General features: G+C 34.8%; 1 non-coding gene across 1 annotated transcript; it reads left to right on the top strand.

Moving 5' to 3' along the window:
- The first annotated feature begins 263 nt into the window (after positions 1 to 263).
- On the top strand, positions 264 to 15,752 carry LOC112049431 (spermine oxidase). The gene is made up of 13 exons (XR_008251583.1): positions 264 to 331; positions 1,477 to 1,647; positions 2,289 to 2,501; positions 2,726 to 2,933; positions 3,403 to 3,599; positions 3,985 to 4,359; positions 4,821 to 5,069; positions 10,227 to 10,397; positions 11,364 to 11,576; positions 12,497 to 12,704; positions 12,958 to 13,148; positions 13,796 to 14,170; positions 14,667 to 15,752. It is a non-coding gene; the product is annotated as a spermine oxidase (transcript).
- Positions 15,753 to 16,027: the final 275 nt, after the last annotated feature.

Genomic DNA, 16,027 nt, shown 5'->3' with positions numbered 1-16,027 from the left:
GAAGGCTATAGGCTATATAATTATTATCGCGCTAAGACCAACAGGAGCGGAGCATCAACGAAGGATGTTTCAAGGTTAAAGTTTCGCAAAAATCATGAATGACAGAATTGTTCCCCCTTAAAAGTTATAAAAAAACTCCGCGACAGTTCCCGCGGGATTTGTGAAAATCTGAAATTCACGCTGACGAAGTCGCAGGCGTCCGCTAGTGAATTATAATCGTACGATTATTGTAATTATTATATTGGATCTGAAGTGAGGTCACAGTTCTACAGATAAGCTGTAGATATTTGCGAGTATTCTTTAGTAGTCAAGTTTAGCTCGAAATGGTTGCGTGAGTATCAAGATTTATTTTATTATTTAAAGTAAAATTATTATAATACGTAGGTACAAAGTTACTGTAGAATTGTTGAGTAAAATAAAACTATATTTAGTCGCAATCGGAAAAGATCAGATAACCATCAAGAAAGTATTTATTTAATTTTATGAGATTTCTGTATATAACCTTGACTTGGAAGAACTTCGTAATCTTCGTTTGTTTACCTAGTACCTACTTGTCATTGTCAACGGACCGGTTACTATGTTACCAGCTGGTCGAACTTGTCCCGAAATTTGGGGAAAATTTGATAATATATATATTACCTACGGAATTATAAAAAAACGGTTGAACCAATTTTGATTTGTTGTCCGGGTTTATCGACATATTTTATATATTTTTTGAAACAATGTACCCTAATATTTAATCGATTTCAGTATCTGCTACTAATTACAAACTTTTAATTAACTCACTCTGCTAGCTATTAAGTATAGGTAAACACTAAAATGTTTTATTGGAACTCTCGCAAAACAATCAATGAAATTCGACTGAATTTAGACACACTTGTCTATCTTGATATCTTGTGCTCCAAGCAATAATATGGTAACATGAAGCTGATCTAATGATGGATGGATGGATGAATCAGATAAATGCCAAAGCATTTTTTAAACTATAAACCCATCCAAACACCCACTTAATAAACACCCACCCAAACAATGAGCCCATCGAGTTTGCTATAGCTCATTGGTCATGGTACTTCTTTTATTCTTTACAAGTTAGCCCTTGACTGCAATCTCACCTGATTGTAAGTTATAATGCAATCTAAGATTAAAGCGGACTAACTTGTTAAGAATAGGATGAAATCCACACCATACAGAACATCGTAATTAAACCACTAAATTGTTTTATGTTAAAATTTAAATAGTTTTAAATACATAGCCGTTAACTAAAATAGGTGTAAGTTAGGCTTAGTTAGTAATTTAGTGTTATGTTGACTGTATGTTATTTATATAAAAACATGCTTGTTTATAATATTTCTGCTTAATAAAAAATCTTGAAAAACAAAAAAAAACAGCTTGGCGGTACATCTTCTGCATGTTGAAGCATTTGTATTTTTATTGTACTTGTATTTTTAATTAGTTTGTATTAAATTACATTTACAGACCAGCTATGGATGTTATAGTGATAGGGTGCGGTGCATCCGGCATTGCAGCTCTAAGACGCCTCCACGACGCTGGTGTCAAGGCCATTGGGCTGGAGGCTGCTGATAGGATCGGTGGGAGGATTCGCACCGTCGAGTACGGCGATTGTTATCTTGATTTAGGAGGCGCATGGTGAGCATTTGATGTATTCTTTTATAATAGAAATCGGAATTTAAAAAAATAAACAATAAATTAGCAATATTTATTTATTATTCAACAAAAAACACATTTAAATTAAGCCTAACCATAGTGCAACACAAACCACAGTTGGTTTTACCGTGCACAGGTTATTATTATATAATACAATATTTAGGAACAAAAGTAATTAACAAACAGAAGAGGATAAATACCAAGAATAATCATTATAGGGTAGTTAAATAAAAGTGTGAGTGAACCGGTGCTGCGACGCTACACAGGCTGTCCCAAAAAATAATTCTTAAGTTTCCGCTTATGTACGTTCGTGAGTATATTAGAATCTTTTAGAAGATTCTTTACCGTATCCGGAAAATCGTTAAAGATTTTTGGAACAATATATTCCAGCCTTCTCTTCTAATTATGACGCTGATTTGCAATGTTACTTTCTTGAGCCAAAGTCACCGTCATAGCTGAGTCGCAAAGTTGGCGGGGCAATAGTTCGAAGAGCCGATGGACGTTGGGTTACCAAGGTGCTGGAATGGCGATCCTGCACCGGAAAGCGCAGTGTTGGTCGACCTTTGTCGAAGCGTGAATTTGTCACGAAAAGTAACTATTAATTTTATTTATTATGTTCGCAGGTGTCATGGCGAAAAGGACAACATTGTATTCGAAATGGCCAATCCACTTGGCCTCCTTGCTAAACCCAAACCCGATCACAGATACTTCTTACTGTCTGATGGAAAGTTAATCTCAAATGAGACTGGAGATAAGATTCTTCAGATATTAGACCAAGAAGTTGGGATAGCTGATAAAAATAATTCTAAATCGATTTCTGACTGTATACGTAGCGCGTAAGTATTTAAGTATGTAGTATCTCTCAACGAAACTATATTTGAGTAGTTGAAGTAAACGATAAAATTATTTTAACTTACTTAAGTACTTTTTTTATCTTTAAGCTGAGTATCTGTCTACCTACTTCTTCTGAAAGTAGATTAACAAATTAAATTTTATATTATTTGTATATTGTAATTGTCCTGCCAAATTGTCATTGTAAAACATTATTTTCATTTTAAAGGGCAAAAACAAATCCAGATCTTCAAAATGACCCAAAACTAGTACAATCTCTTGTTGAATGGTATGAAAGGAACAATCATTTGGGAGGTCAAAATGATCCTAAAACAGGAAAATCTTTAAAAGGATTGGAAGAGTGGTGGGTATGTGAAGGAGAGCCCTTTATCAATTGGAAAGGAAAAGGATATAAAACTGTATTGGATGTTTTATTGGTAAGACAGTAGACTTTGATTCTTTCACATCAATCGTCATTTAATACCGATCACGTAAAAAAGGAAGAATGAAGGAAGAAAGAAAAACTTTACTTTAAATTGTGGCACGCACCACAATGCCTAAGCAGTAACCACTATTGTAATGTCAGATGCCTCGACCACCTCGGCAATTCAATGCCACAACTCAAGTAGTAGAAGCATCAAACTCTGATATGTTTGGCACAACCTTGCAAAGAATTGTGCTGCATGAACCAAGCAAATTGCTAGACCATGCGGCGCTAATTTTCAGCAATAACCTTGATCTAAGTGATTTCCCGGATAAAAAATATTGTCATGTGTTTTTGACAGAAGACCGAGGAAGTCTTCTGTCACACGCATTTTTAAAATACTCTGTAAGTTAGGTAGGTAATACTATAAGATATGTAATATTGTAAAGGGTAAACAAACTTTACGTACATTTATGTTCCAGAATAAATGCCCCGATCCCTCAAAAGAACTTCCAATCGCCATCCATCTTAACAAAGATGTAGAGACCATAAAGTGGTGCACAAACAAGCCAGACTTACAACGATGTAACCCACTGGTGCAGATAAAATGCAAAGATGGCAGCTTGTATGCAGCTAAAAGCGTTATTGTTACACTTTCCGTTGGAGTTCTTAAAGAGAGGTAACTGATTTCTGTTTCCTTTTATATGAGAACAATACTTACATACATCTTCATCCAGCCCGAAAGTAAGCGTAGCTCGTGATACTAAGACAACTGTTATATAGAATAATTATATTAAACATAAATAAACGGTTATAATATAATACAAACCATCCAGCCATTGAAAAACATGCATGGTCATCACACAAATATTTTCTAAGTGGAGGATTCAAACCCAGCCTCGGATGCAATAGGCATGTCCACTGCACTAATAAGCCGTCGTATAAACCTAAAATTATGGTATGATATACAAGCTTTTTATGTTTTCAAATTTTATCATCATTGATTGATTATTATTATTATTTATATACAAATATGAACTAACCAAAGCTCTTATTACTTTCAGACATAACCAGTTATTTAGTCCAGCGTTACCAATTGAGAAAATCAACTCAATAAACAATCTTCAGTACTGTATTCTGGATAAAATTTATATAGAATTCACCCATCCCTGGTGGCCTAAATTTCCGTCAAACTTTTCCATATTGTGGAAAGATGAGGACAAAGCAAAGTTTTCCAGCCAAGAATGGTGGATCACGGAAGTTTTTGGTTTCAATACTGTTGAGTATCATCCGAATTTACTCCTTGCGTGGGTATATGGAGAAGGTGCAATCCAAATGGAGAAAACTAGCGAAGAACAAGTCAAAGCTGGTATCGAGAAACTATTGCATGTTTTATTCAGCAAAGAATTCAAACCGAGTCCAGTGAAATCCATCTTGAGGTAATTAAGTTCAAATTACTTGTAATTTCTAATTCTGTAAAAGAACGGAAGGCACGGGTTAGATGCATAAAATAAATGGACGTTATATTCACAGCATTGATAAAAATTCAACAAAATTATATAAACGTTATTTGAAGCTGCAGTCTCAGTTGTGGCTTTCAGAATTTTTATGGTAATCAAATTAATTTATACAATGAAATTGTAACGAAGCCGAGTAAAGCCGAGTACGCTAAATATTTTAAATATAAATAAAAATACGTAACTCATTACAAAACAGCCTAATTTAAATAGTCATTATATCAGTTGATGTTGTGTGTTACTCAAAAATCACTTTAAAAGTAATAATGGATGAACACTGATAATGTTCATCTTAAAACTGTTTCATGCAGCACACAATTACAGTTTATTAAGTTTGAAGACATTGTTGGCTAGCAAAGTACAGTTTGATTCTTTTTTCACAGATCACAATGGGCATGTAACCCATTCACGAGAGGCGCTTATTCATACCGTAGCGTTAACACAGAAGAAAATGGTGCTAGTGCTATAGTGTTGAGCGAGCCGTTATACCATGGCGATGGATTCCCCGTGGTCTGTTTCGCTGGTGAAGCTACGTCACATCACAGGCATAATGCTGTCCATGGGGCCGTTGAGGCAGGATTTAGAGAAGCTGATAGATTGATTGCCAGTTTTAAAGAGAATGAGATATCTATGCCATAATTTGTTCTGTCATTATTATCAAAATATACTTAGTCTAATCTAAAATTGTTTTAATGTGTAAGAAGAAAATGTAATTTTACTGTACACCTGTAACTTTTTTTAAATGTGCAAGACATTTTCTTGCCATGCCGCTTCACTGTATACAAAGATTTGCTCGCACATTTTTAGATCTATTAATTCCACGGTTAATTCAGGCACTAGCAATGTGTGCCAAGAATCGAAAGCTTTCCATGTCCTGAAAAGCCTGCTCTGTCATGTTTTCTTATTATTACTAAGCCGACAGATTGTGTAAATTAGCGAACACCTAAAATAATGTTTATTAGAGTAGGCTTCGACAGATTGTGTAAATTAGCGAACACCTAAAATAATGTTTATTAGGATTCCATTGAAGATTACTTTTACAGATTATATCTACTTTGAATGTGTTTGCATTTTATTTTCGTATTTCAGAAAGACAATCTCAATCTAATTCTCTAATCTAATCTATTCCTTAACCCTACATCCTGTAGTCACAAGTTCAGTACTCTGCTCGGAGTTCTTCTCTCTACCACGCGATGGACCCGGCACCCGCACGGTGAATCCATGGAATGCTAAGATATTATCAATAATATCAGCCAATACGTCCACTGGACATAGGATTCTTTTATGAACTTCAAAACACCTCGGTCTTGAGCCACAAGCATCCAGTGGATCGCTGTAACTCACTTGATATCGTCGGTCCACCTAGTGGGGGGCTTACCCTTTCCGGTGCGAAGTCTCTCTTCCACCTTTATAATCACAAAATGGCTACATTAAATCAAATGATTATTATTTTTGACACCGTCATGGGGAACTTAGAGTTGAACATAGCAACACTAAAATTAATTGTCATAATAAGCACAAAAGTATAATTATTTGAGTAAACAATAAATGATATTTGGTTTTTTAATTTTTGTTTCTGTTACTGATTCTATTCAATCATAATTATATCATACGAATATTTCGTCGTACCTTTACTATGTATTGTACCATAAAGTGCTCTTTTAACACAATCTTTTAGCGGACCCTGAAATGATTACAAAAATAAGAAAACTAATGTCGAACAAAGGTTATGATTCACAACATTTGTCAGGACAACTTAATTAACAAATCAAACTGTAACCAAAATAAGACCCTAGAATGGCAAAGACCTTGAGTGAAGTCACGCACTTGTGAACGATGTGTGTAGGGTTAAAGGCGCTTTTGACAAATATCTAATACTCCCCTTTTCCACTCAAGTCACTCTCCCCGCCTATCCCAAGTAACCCATAAATAATTACACAATAAGAGATGTGGACGGCTCGAACGCCACGATCACACTGAAGCGTACCGCAAGTCGTTGCAACGCGACGATAACAAATCATGTAAAATTATAGGTAAATGTTAATTTTTTAATTCAATTTATCTTTATTTATATTCTAAAGACCAAAAAAATGTTGGCAACCCTCTCAGACGAATTATATGTATACCAGTATTACCAACCTACCTGCCATCCTACATTAAGTTGAATCTAATATTACTTGACATAATAAAAACCTACTACTAATAATAATTAGCTATTTATGTCTGTGTCATGACTTGTGTACAAAGACACAGTACAATTACGTGTACTGTGACAAAGATGTGCATGCGCATCACAGATTAAAGAATAATAGGCGGATAGAGCGCACGGAACACGACGGTGCCGAAGCCTCTCCAAATACAAAATTCAAAAACGAATACATTGTCGAGTCAGTACGACACGAAGCATCAGTAATTTTCAATATTATTGAAGAAAAATAGCGTCTTGTTATTTTAAACATTTTAAAAAACTGTTTACAAAAGCTAAAGAAATAAGATGGAGTATTTTTTATTGGTAACTGATAAGGATTATAATCATTTACGTAATAATTGATATTAGTGTTAAATTTTTAAAAACTAATTATGACAAAAGTTTGTATAAGCTGATGTCAAGGAGACGCGTGACGTTTGTTTTTTAATAGGTTTCACCACGCTGCTTTTAAAGACTCATTCTGGGATCATCTTTATTCTATGGTACGCATATAATCATATAATTCGGTTGGTTCTGATATACCTTTGTACGATTAATGTGATAAAAAAGTGAAATACAGCATAGATAAGGTCCAGAAATTATTTTGTGAACTCTTCCAGTTATTTACGTTTAGCACCAAGCGAAAATGGTCGCGTGAGTAATCTACCATTTTTTTTAAACGACTAAAAAAGAAGGTTTATCTCTATCCATAAATAATGATAAAATCGTAAACCAACCGTGTCTGTACTCTGTAGGTACATAAATACATTATTACATTACGTTCTTTTCAATTAACTAAGAAATCTTCTCACAAAATTGTGATTACTGTCATTTGTCGGTTTGTCTGTACGCTAACTCAAGAACGTCTTAACCACTTTACTAATTAATTGCGGTTTTAACTGATGTACAGGCACTGTAGATATAATAAGGTACAGGTGCTTTATTTAGATCCCAGAGTTATTTAGTGTTTTGTTATTATTAAAATAGATTTATAAACAAAAAGTTAACCTACGTACTTTGAAAAGTGCACTAAACAAACGTTTCGGTCGATTTAACTGAACGTTTAGTTAACTGTCAATTGTGTGATCTTGCTAAAGCGGTTCTCTATTCTGTGGTGTAACCATGTTTGGATTTCCATATGAAAACGATTAATACATACAGCCAAGTGCGTGTCGGGCCACGCGCAGTGTAGGGTTCCGTAGATTAAGTTACCACTATAAACCTTAACAATACTTACGCAAATATATCCCGAAATCGTGCTGACTGCTTTCACACTAACAATATTATAAAAGATCTACATAACCAACTATACTCCAAAATAGGGGATAGATGAGATATAAATCAAACCATTCTTTTACAGTCATGTTGAGAATATTGTTTATAGTTAAAATTAACTGATCCTTAACTTTTAATAATTAATATTATACATAAAGTGTGATAATAATTTACAAATAGTTGGTTTACCTTTATTTTAACTTACCTAATTAATAATATAAAATAAAAATAGCAGACTATACTACACATCTCCTCTCAGAATAAAGAATTCCTTTATCTTGAAAAGGTCATATGGGTCATTTACGTCAATGGTCAAATAGATATTTTCCAGATAATTTAAGAGGTCATCAGGTAATATAATGTTACCATTATAAGGACGATACTCCTAAATTAAGGGTAATTTAGTTTAAATTACAAATCCTAAACGCCATACGTGGCTATACCTCTTGTGATTATCTTGAATGAATATACCTACTACCTATGTATTTTGTTTTTAATAAAAGGGTGATTGAAAGGGTGTGAAATACCGTAATGGGTAAGTCCTTTTTTTACACGACTGCCTCAGAAGGAGGGTTATGTTTTTCGAGCGTATGTATGTGTGTATGTTTGTATGTGTGTAGGTATGTATGTCAATTTCTTTGGCACGCCCTAGAGCTCAAACGCCTGGACGCATTTTGACATATGAGGTGTCATTGAGTTCATTACAATTGTGGTAGTGACAAAGGCTATATAAATTTTCAAAATGGCGCCCGTAAATGAAAAAAAGGTGGAGGGTAGGTAAGTTTTTTTTACCTTAACCTAATAATATGGGTATCAAATGAAAGGTCTTAAAAAGACAATTTCAAATATATATATGTATTATATTATGTTTATATAACTGTTTTAACACAAATGTTTAATGCATCTTAAATATATGTCTGTACTTACTTATATTTAAAATGAAAGGTGTGTCTTGAAGAAACTAAAAAGTTCGAATAAAATATTATTAAAAACTTTATACAGATATTGTGATTCCTACTTCTTTTTCTCTTTTCAGTTCATTTTAAGCAGGTTTTTTGTTTTTATTATAATTTTTTTTTAGATCTAATATAAAAGTAATATAACTAGGTACTGTCATTTAAAAAAGCAGTTTGACGTCATACTTAATTTTGACAAATTAATTTTATGGGGTTTAGGGTTTAAGCCAGGAGACTTATGATGGGCTGTTTATTAAGCTTCTTATTATAATGAAGTTTGAGTAAAGGAAAGTCATTATCCCTGCCACTCATACATACAAATAATAAATACAGTTAAATTGTAAGCGCAATATAAAAGTCAGGTGGGTTTGAGGTTCGTAACTATAGTGAGGTCAGAATTACATACATAAGCACATCTCCACATATTCTTAGGAAAAGATTCGTTTTGGTTTCATTTTCCACGGAACAAAAATGGTTGGGTAAGTTTTTTTTTATGTTATTGACAAGTTAGCTCTTAACTGCAATCATTCTGTCAATTATGTTATTATTATTTTTCTCTCATTTATATTAGTTCTTTTATTTTACTTTTTAACAATGTCAATATAAGTATAAAATGCAAAACACTATTAAAAATTTATAAAAAAAAATTACACTGGCTGACGCCGCGCGGTTTCAACCGCGTGGTCCCCGTAGGAATATGGAGATAATATATAGCCTTCCTCGATAAATGGGCTATCTAACACTGAAAGAATTTTTCAAATCGGGCCAGTAGTTCCTGAGATTTGCGCGTTCAATCAATCAATCAAACAAACAAACTCTTCAGCTTTATAATATAATAAAGTGAGGCGATTTTTTTTTCCATAGTGTGTGATAATAATAGTGTGTATCGTTTTCGATATTTTTGCAATAAAAGGGTTTAAACTGCTCATTTAATCTACGGAACTAGCCGTTTTTTTATCATAAGCATGATTGTTAATTCATAACTATCGTCGTTATCAACCCATATTCGGCTCACTGCTGAGCTCAGGTCTCCTCTCAGAATGAGAGGGGTTAAGCCAATAGTCCACCACGCTGGCCCAATACGGATTGGCAGACTTCACGCACGCAGAGAACTAAGAAAATTCTCTGGTATGCAGGTTTTCTCACGATGTTTTCCTTCACCGTTTGAGACACGTGATATTTATATTTAATTTTCTTAAAATACACACAACTGAAAAGTTGGAGGTGCATGCTCCGGACCGGATTCGAACCCTTCACCCTTTGGAATCGGAGGCAGAGGTCATATCCACGAGACTATCACAATATATCAATTCTTGGCTATATTTTTTGTATTGTATGTAGATTATTTTAAATATAGTTGATTTTGACAGACCAGCAATGGATGTAATAGTGGTTGGCTGTGGTGCATCCGGCATTGCAGCTTTAAGACGTCTTCATGATGCTGGTCTCAAAGTCATAGGGCTCGAGGCGGATAATAGGATTGGTGGGAGGGTCCACTCTATACAGTTTGGTGACTGCTATATTGATATGGGAGGTGCATGGTGCGTATTTTTTTTCGTAGAACTTTTTGTTTGTTGCTAATATCATTGTAATATTTATATTAATACTAGCGGACGCCCGCGACTTCGTCCGCGTGGAATTCAGCTTTTCACAAATCCCGCAGGAACTATGCATTTTTCCGGGATGAAAAGTAGCCTATGTGTTAATCCGAGTAAAATCTATTTCCATTCCAAATTTCAGCCAAATCGCTTCAGTAGCCGCAGCGTAAAAGAGGAACAAATATACTTACACACTTTCACACTTACACACAAACTTTCGCCTTTATAATATTGATGTGACTAGCACTTGTCTACACTAAAACATATCTTAACATTTCTCTTGTAAAGGAGGAAAGAGACAGGTCACTAGAGGCTACAAACAAAGGCTTGAGCGCCATAAAAACGGCCTAGTCGTCAGATTCTTAGACGTCAGGGACTGCAAATTCCGTCTGAAAATGACACGAATGGCCAACATAATATAGTAATATATACTTACTTCTGGAGGGACGCTACATCAGTGGACAGTACATACTACATACAGTACAGGATGTGTAGAGCCCGTAACGACATACTATGCAGTCATTTGATTGAATTATGGCCCAGAGACTGATCTCCGATAGACAAAGGAAAGGGGGAAAAAATAGAAGCAGGTCCAACAGCTATTTTCCTGATAGGACATTATTTTTTTTTCTATCATCATCAATGTAACATTTGAAAGAATAAGGCAGAACTTTCCCTAACTAAAAACATTAGTCACACCGCGCGGTTTTACCCGCGTGGTTCCCGTTACCGTGGGAATACGGAGATAATAAATAGCTTATAGCCTTCCTCGATAAATGGGCTATCTAACACTGAAAGAGTTTTTCAAATTAGACCAGTAGTTCCTGAAGTTAGCGCGTTCAATCAAACAAACAAACTCTTCAGCTTTATACTATTAGTATAGATTAATTACGTGGGTAATTTTTACAGGTGCCACGGTGAAAAGGACAATGTAGTATTTGATATGGTGAAAACTCTGGGTCTGCATTCTAGAACTGAGCCCAGCCACGTATACTATCTACTATCTGATGGGAATTTAATACCAAATGAGGCAGGCAATTCTATTCTCCAAATTTTGGATGAAGAAGTGTTCAAAGCTGATAAAAATAATTCTAAATCAGTTTTAGAGTGTATTCTTAATGTGTTAGTATAATGTAAACTTTATTTTGTCCAGTGATCAGTTAGAAAAGGACAGTGCGTCGAAAAACACACAAATCCGTCGATTTAGCTCTTGTTCCTTCTCCAAACGTGTTAAGATTTGAAAGTATTTCCATTATTAATTTTTTTGGTTCCGTCTCCGGAATTCTCGTAATGACATCCTCAGTGTATGCTCCGAGTGCATGTAAACCCTATTCTAAAGTATTGGCTTACCGTGCATCGCGACAGGAACAGGAAATAAGAAATGTTTGCTCTCCTAGAGAAATGTTTTAACGTACCAAATTATTTAAATTAGGTACTTTACTGTAGATTTAATATATAATTAATTAATTACCTACTATTATTTATCTGTATATTTTAAATGGGTATAGCCTGAAATAAAGACATATTAATATTATTATTATTATACGTATGGGATGATAATACATCGTCCCATACGTATAAATGAATAATGGAAATACCACCTGAGTTTGCGTGGACTTAGGATTGAAATATCATATCCTGCGTAAATAGGCTTACCTCAAAAAGAGGTTGCTGTGGCCAAAATACGGCCAGGAGAACATTATAATACATTATTATAATAATTAAGTATATCTAGACTAGAAGTATCTAAAATACCTATACATCCTTCGAAAATCGATAATCGAGCCGATGGACGTTGGGGTCCCAAGGTGCTGGAATGGCGACCTCGCACCGAAAGCGCAGTGTTGGTCGAGTAGGTAGGTCGAGGACAACAAGCGGGTTGCAGGGAGCCGCTGGATGCTGGCGGCTCGAGACCGTTGTGTTTAGAAGTTTATGCAAGAGGCCTATGTCCAGCTGTGGACTCCATCGGTTGATTATAATGATGATGATATTTCTCCTAGATTGTTCTTGACTTTAGCAATAGGAAAATATTCATTTTTAAGGGCAAAAACAAATCCATCACTACAAAAAGATCCTGAACTAGTACAATATTTCGTGGAATGGTATAAACGGGGACATCAATTAGGTGGTGAGATTGATCCAAAAACGGGAATATCACTGAAAACATTAAAAGAATGGTGGGTGAGTGCTGACGAACTTCTTCACAATTGGAAAGGAAAGGGCTATAGAATCATCTTGGACTTTTTGTTGGTAAGAAATTTAAGGTTTTATACAGACAATTTTAGTTTTTTACGCATTCATTGTAAAGAAATCGATTTTTTCGTGTTTTTAAAACTACCTTAAATTATTATATTAGATAGAATAAATAAAGAAGAATATTAGAGCAAATATAACAAAACATCTAACCGGTTTTAAGTCTTAGCAAGACTAATAAAGAGCAACTCTATTATAGTAAGTTTTTTGTTTTTTCCTAAGTTAATCGGAAAAGAATTCCATTTTTCAGAATAAAATTCCCGATGCCACAAAAGAAATTTCAATTCCAATCCACCTCAACAAGGAAGTTGAAAATATAATGTGGTCCGCAAGTAAGCCTGAACGCAGTAGCCCACTGGTACAAATAAAATGCAAAGATGGCAGCTCATATACTGCTAAAAGTGTAATCATTACAGTTTCTATCGGAGTTCTCCAAGAGAGGTAAATTATATGTCTACACTCTACATGTATTAGTTATTTTTACCCGATTGCGAAGGGTCATTTTTCATTCATTTTTCATTTTTTGCGCGTATCTTGTGTTTGTATGTAATTAAGTTATCGTTAGATTGGTCTTGATTCTCCAAGTATTCTTAGATAAGTGAAATTGAAAAAAAAAACAACACGACGAATGCGATAGACGAGGTGAAAAAAATGTTTGTTCCGAATATTACAATATGGGTATCAAATTCATCAGGATAAAAATCCCCATTAAATATTATAGGTAGACTAAAAACATTGTATCCAGTATTAGTCCCGATTGTTTTCAAATTGCTTTCTACACTTCTGGTTAAAACTTGTTTTAAGTTCTTTTCAGCTTTTATATTTTATATTATGTCGGGATTTTATATTTTTATATTGTTAAACATTATTGTTTTTATAGTGTTAAATGTTGGGTACATAACCATTCAACTAAACAAAACGTCTTCGCTAATTGTTTGTTCAGGGCTTGGACCGAGTCTAAGATCACTCGAGAAATTTTGAGTCCGACATCTTAACCGTGCAGTTAATGAGGTGCCTTTATTTTAGGACACATTTTACCCATTTTTCTTATAAATGTAGCGTAATGTCCATTCTAAAAACTGTTTCAGACATAGCCAGTTATTCAACCCACCATTACCAGTAGAGAAAATTAAATCTATCATGAAACTTCAGCGTTGTGTTCACGATAAAATTTATATAGAATTTTCCCAGCCATGGTGGCCCAAATATCCCTCAACTTTTACTATGTTATGGCGGGAGGAAGACAAAGCGAAATTTTCAAACCAAGAAAGATGGATTACAGAAATTTATGCAATAAAAACTGTAGAATATCATCCTAATTTGCTTCTTGCGTGGATATATGGCGAAGAGGCAATAGAAATGGAAAAGATAAGCGAAGAAGAAGTCAAAGCAGGCATTGAGAAACTTTTGACTGTCTTATTTACTAAAGAATTCAAACCGAACCATGTGAAATCAATAATATGGTAATTTTAATTAGTACATTCAAAAACCATTTAAGGAGAGGATGGTAGCTAAAAAATAATAGCTTTTGGAGATCCAAACATTATTGTCTCTCACAACTGGCTGGTGGGAGGCTTCGGCCATGGCTAGTTACCACCCTACCGATAAAGACGTACCGCCAAGTGATTTAGCGTTCCGATACGATGTCGTGTAGAAACCAAAAGGGGTGTGGATTTTCATCTTCCTAATAAGTTAGCCCGCTTTCGTCTTAAATTGGATCATCACTTACCAGGTGAGATTGTAGTCAAGGCCTAACTTGTAAAGAATAAAAAAAAACACCACAAACTTTACCTCTTTATAATTTAAGCGCCAATCATCATGATTATCATTATTAGCCGATGGACGTCCACTGCTGGATATAGGCCTCTTATAAAAACTTCCATGACTTCCAAACATTAAATTGTAGCTATAATTTTTTAGGAAACAAGAATTTTGATCAATATTTTTTAACATTTTCAGATCACAATGGGCAATCAATCCTTTTTTCCGAGGATCTTATTTCTACCATGGCGTTAACACAGAAGAAAATGATTATAACACTTCGCCACTAAGCGAGCCTTTGTACCACGGTGATAGATTCCCTGTGGTTTGTTTTGCTGGCGATACCACATCAAATAAATCACCTAATGGTGTCCATGGGGCAGTCTCAGCAGGATTTCGAGAAGCTGATAGATTGATTGCTAGCTTTAAAGATTTGTAATGAAGACACCTACCTACACCTACCAGTGACGTGCACTTCATACATGCATTAATACCTGCATACCCTAAGAGTTGTCTTCTTAGTGCTTATTAAAAACAGATTTTCCAGTTTACTTAATTTTATTACTAGTGCATACCCTGAGTTACTGCAGGCACGCCACTGCCACCTACCTTACATTAGTAATTAGCTATATTGATTTCTAAAATAAATAAATTCTAAATTAAAAAATAATTAAGAAAAAGAAGTTTAATAAAAGCTGCCGTTTTCAATTATGTAATCGTTGATATTATTTTCTTGTAAACTTTTGCGAGATAGCGACATAGACCACAATATAATTGTGGTTTGACTCAATGATATTTTATATTTAGAGATAGGGCACTAGCGTAACAAAACTGAGAATGTAATTTAATTATATAATACCTTAATATTTTCTACAATAACAAGTTGAGTGTTTAGGAAGTGTAAAAACTATATATACATAAATATATAATATGTGTGCGCTCAGTGGAGTAGCTAAATTCGGATCACTTTTTGCGATGATTTTGGCACGTCAGCCTAGCCGGAGAACGAACCCAGGACCTCCGTCTTTGTCAGAAACGTCCTAAAAATTGCATCCGACTACCCTAGATCTCAGAATACAGTAAAACACATGACATGATAAACTGTACACTTAATATTACTTTGCCTCTAACTTTCTAAAATTTTACCAAAAAAATAGGGAAAATTTTACAGCGCATGCGCAATGAACTCGCAACATTACGCGGGTGGGAAGTGCGAGGGGTGCGGATTGATGTTATCATTTTTGGACATAGTCCTCGCTGTATAATGACGCCTGAACGTACCATCTGGTTATCTATTAATCTGTACATCTAGTGTATGTTTTTCTAAGCCCTAGATACATCCTACTCCATGCATCCGTCTATCATCATTATTAACCTTCACTGCTGAGCTCAAGTCTCCTCTCAGAATGAGAGGGGTTAGGCCAATAGTCCAGTATGCAATATGTACTTATATATATTATGTCGGTAGTCTATCCTAGAGTATTAGTATTCTGTGCTCCGAGCCGCGTCCGGTTCCGATATTTATCTGTGTCGTGGATGTATTATCTGTGACGGAGTCA

Source organism: Bicyclus anynana, chromosome 17 (assembly GCF_947172395.1).
Source record: "Bicyclus anynana chromosome 17, ilBicAnyn1.1, whole genome shotgun sequence".
Taxonomy (NCBI): Eukaryota; Metazoa; Arthropoda; class Insecta; order Lepidoptera; family Nymphalidae; genus Bicyclus; species Bicyclus anynana.
The sequence above is the reverse complement of the archived record's forward strand: the minus strand, read 5'-3'. Positions and strand labels throughout refer to the sequence as shown.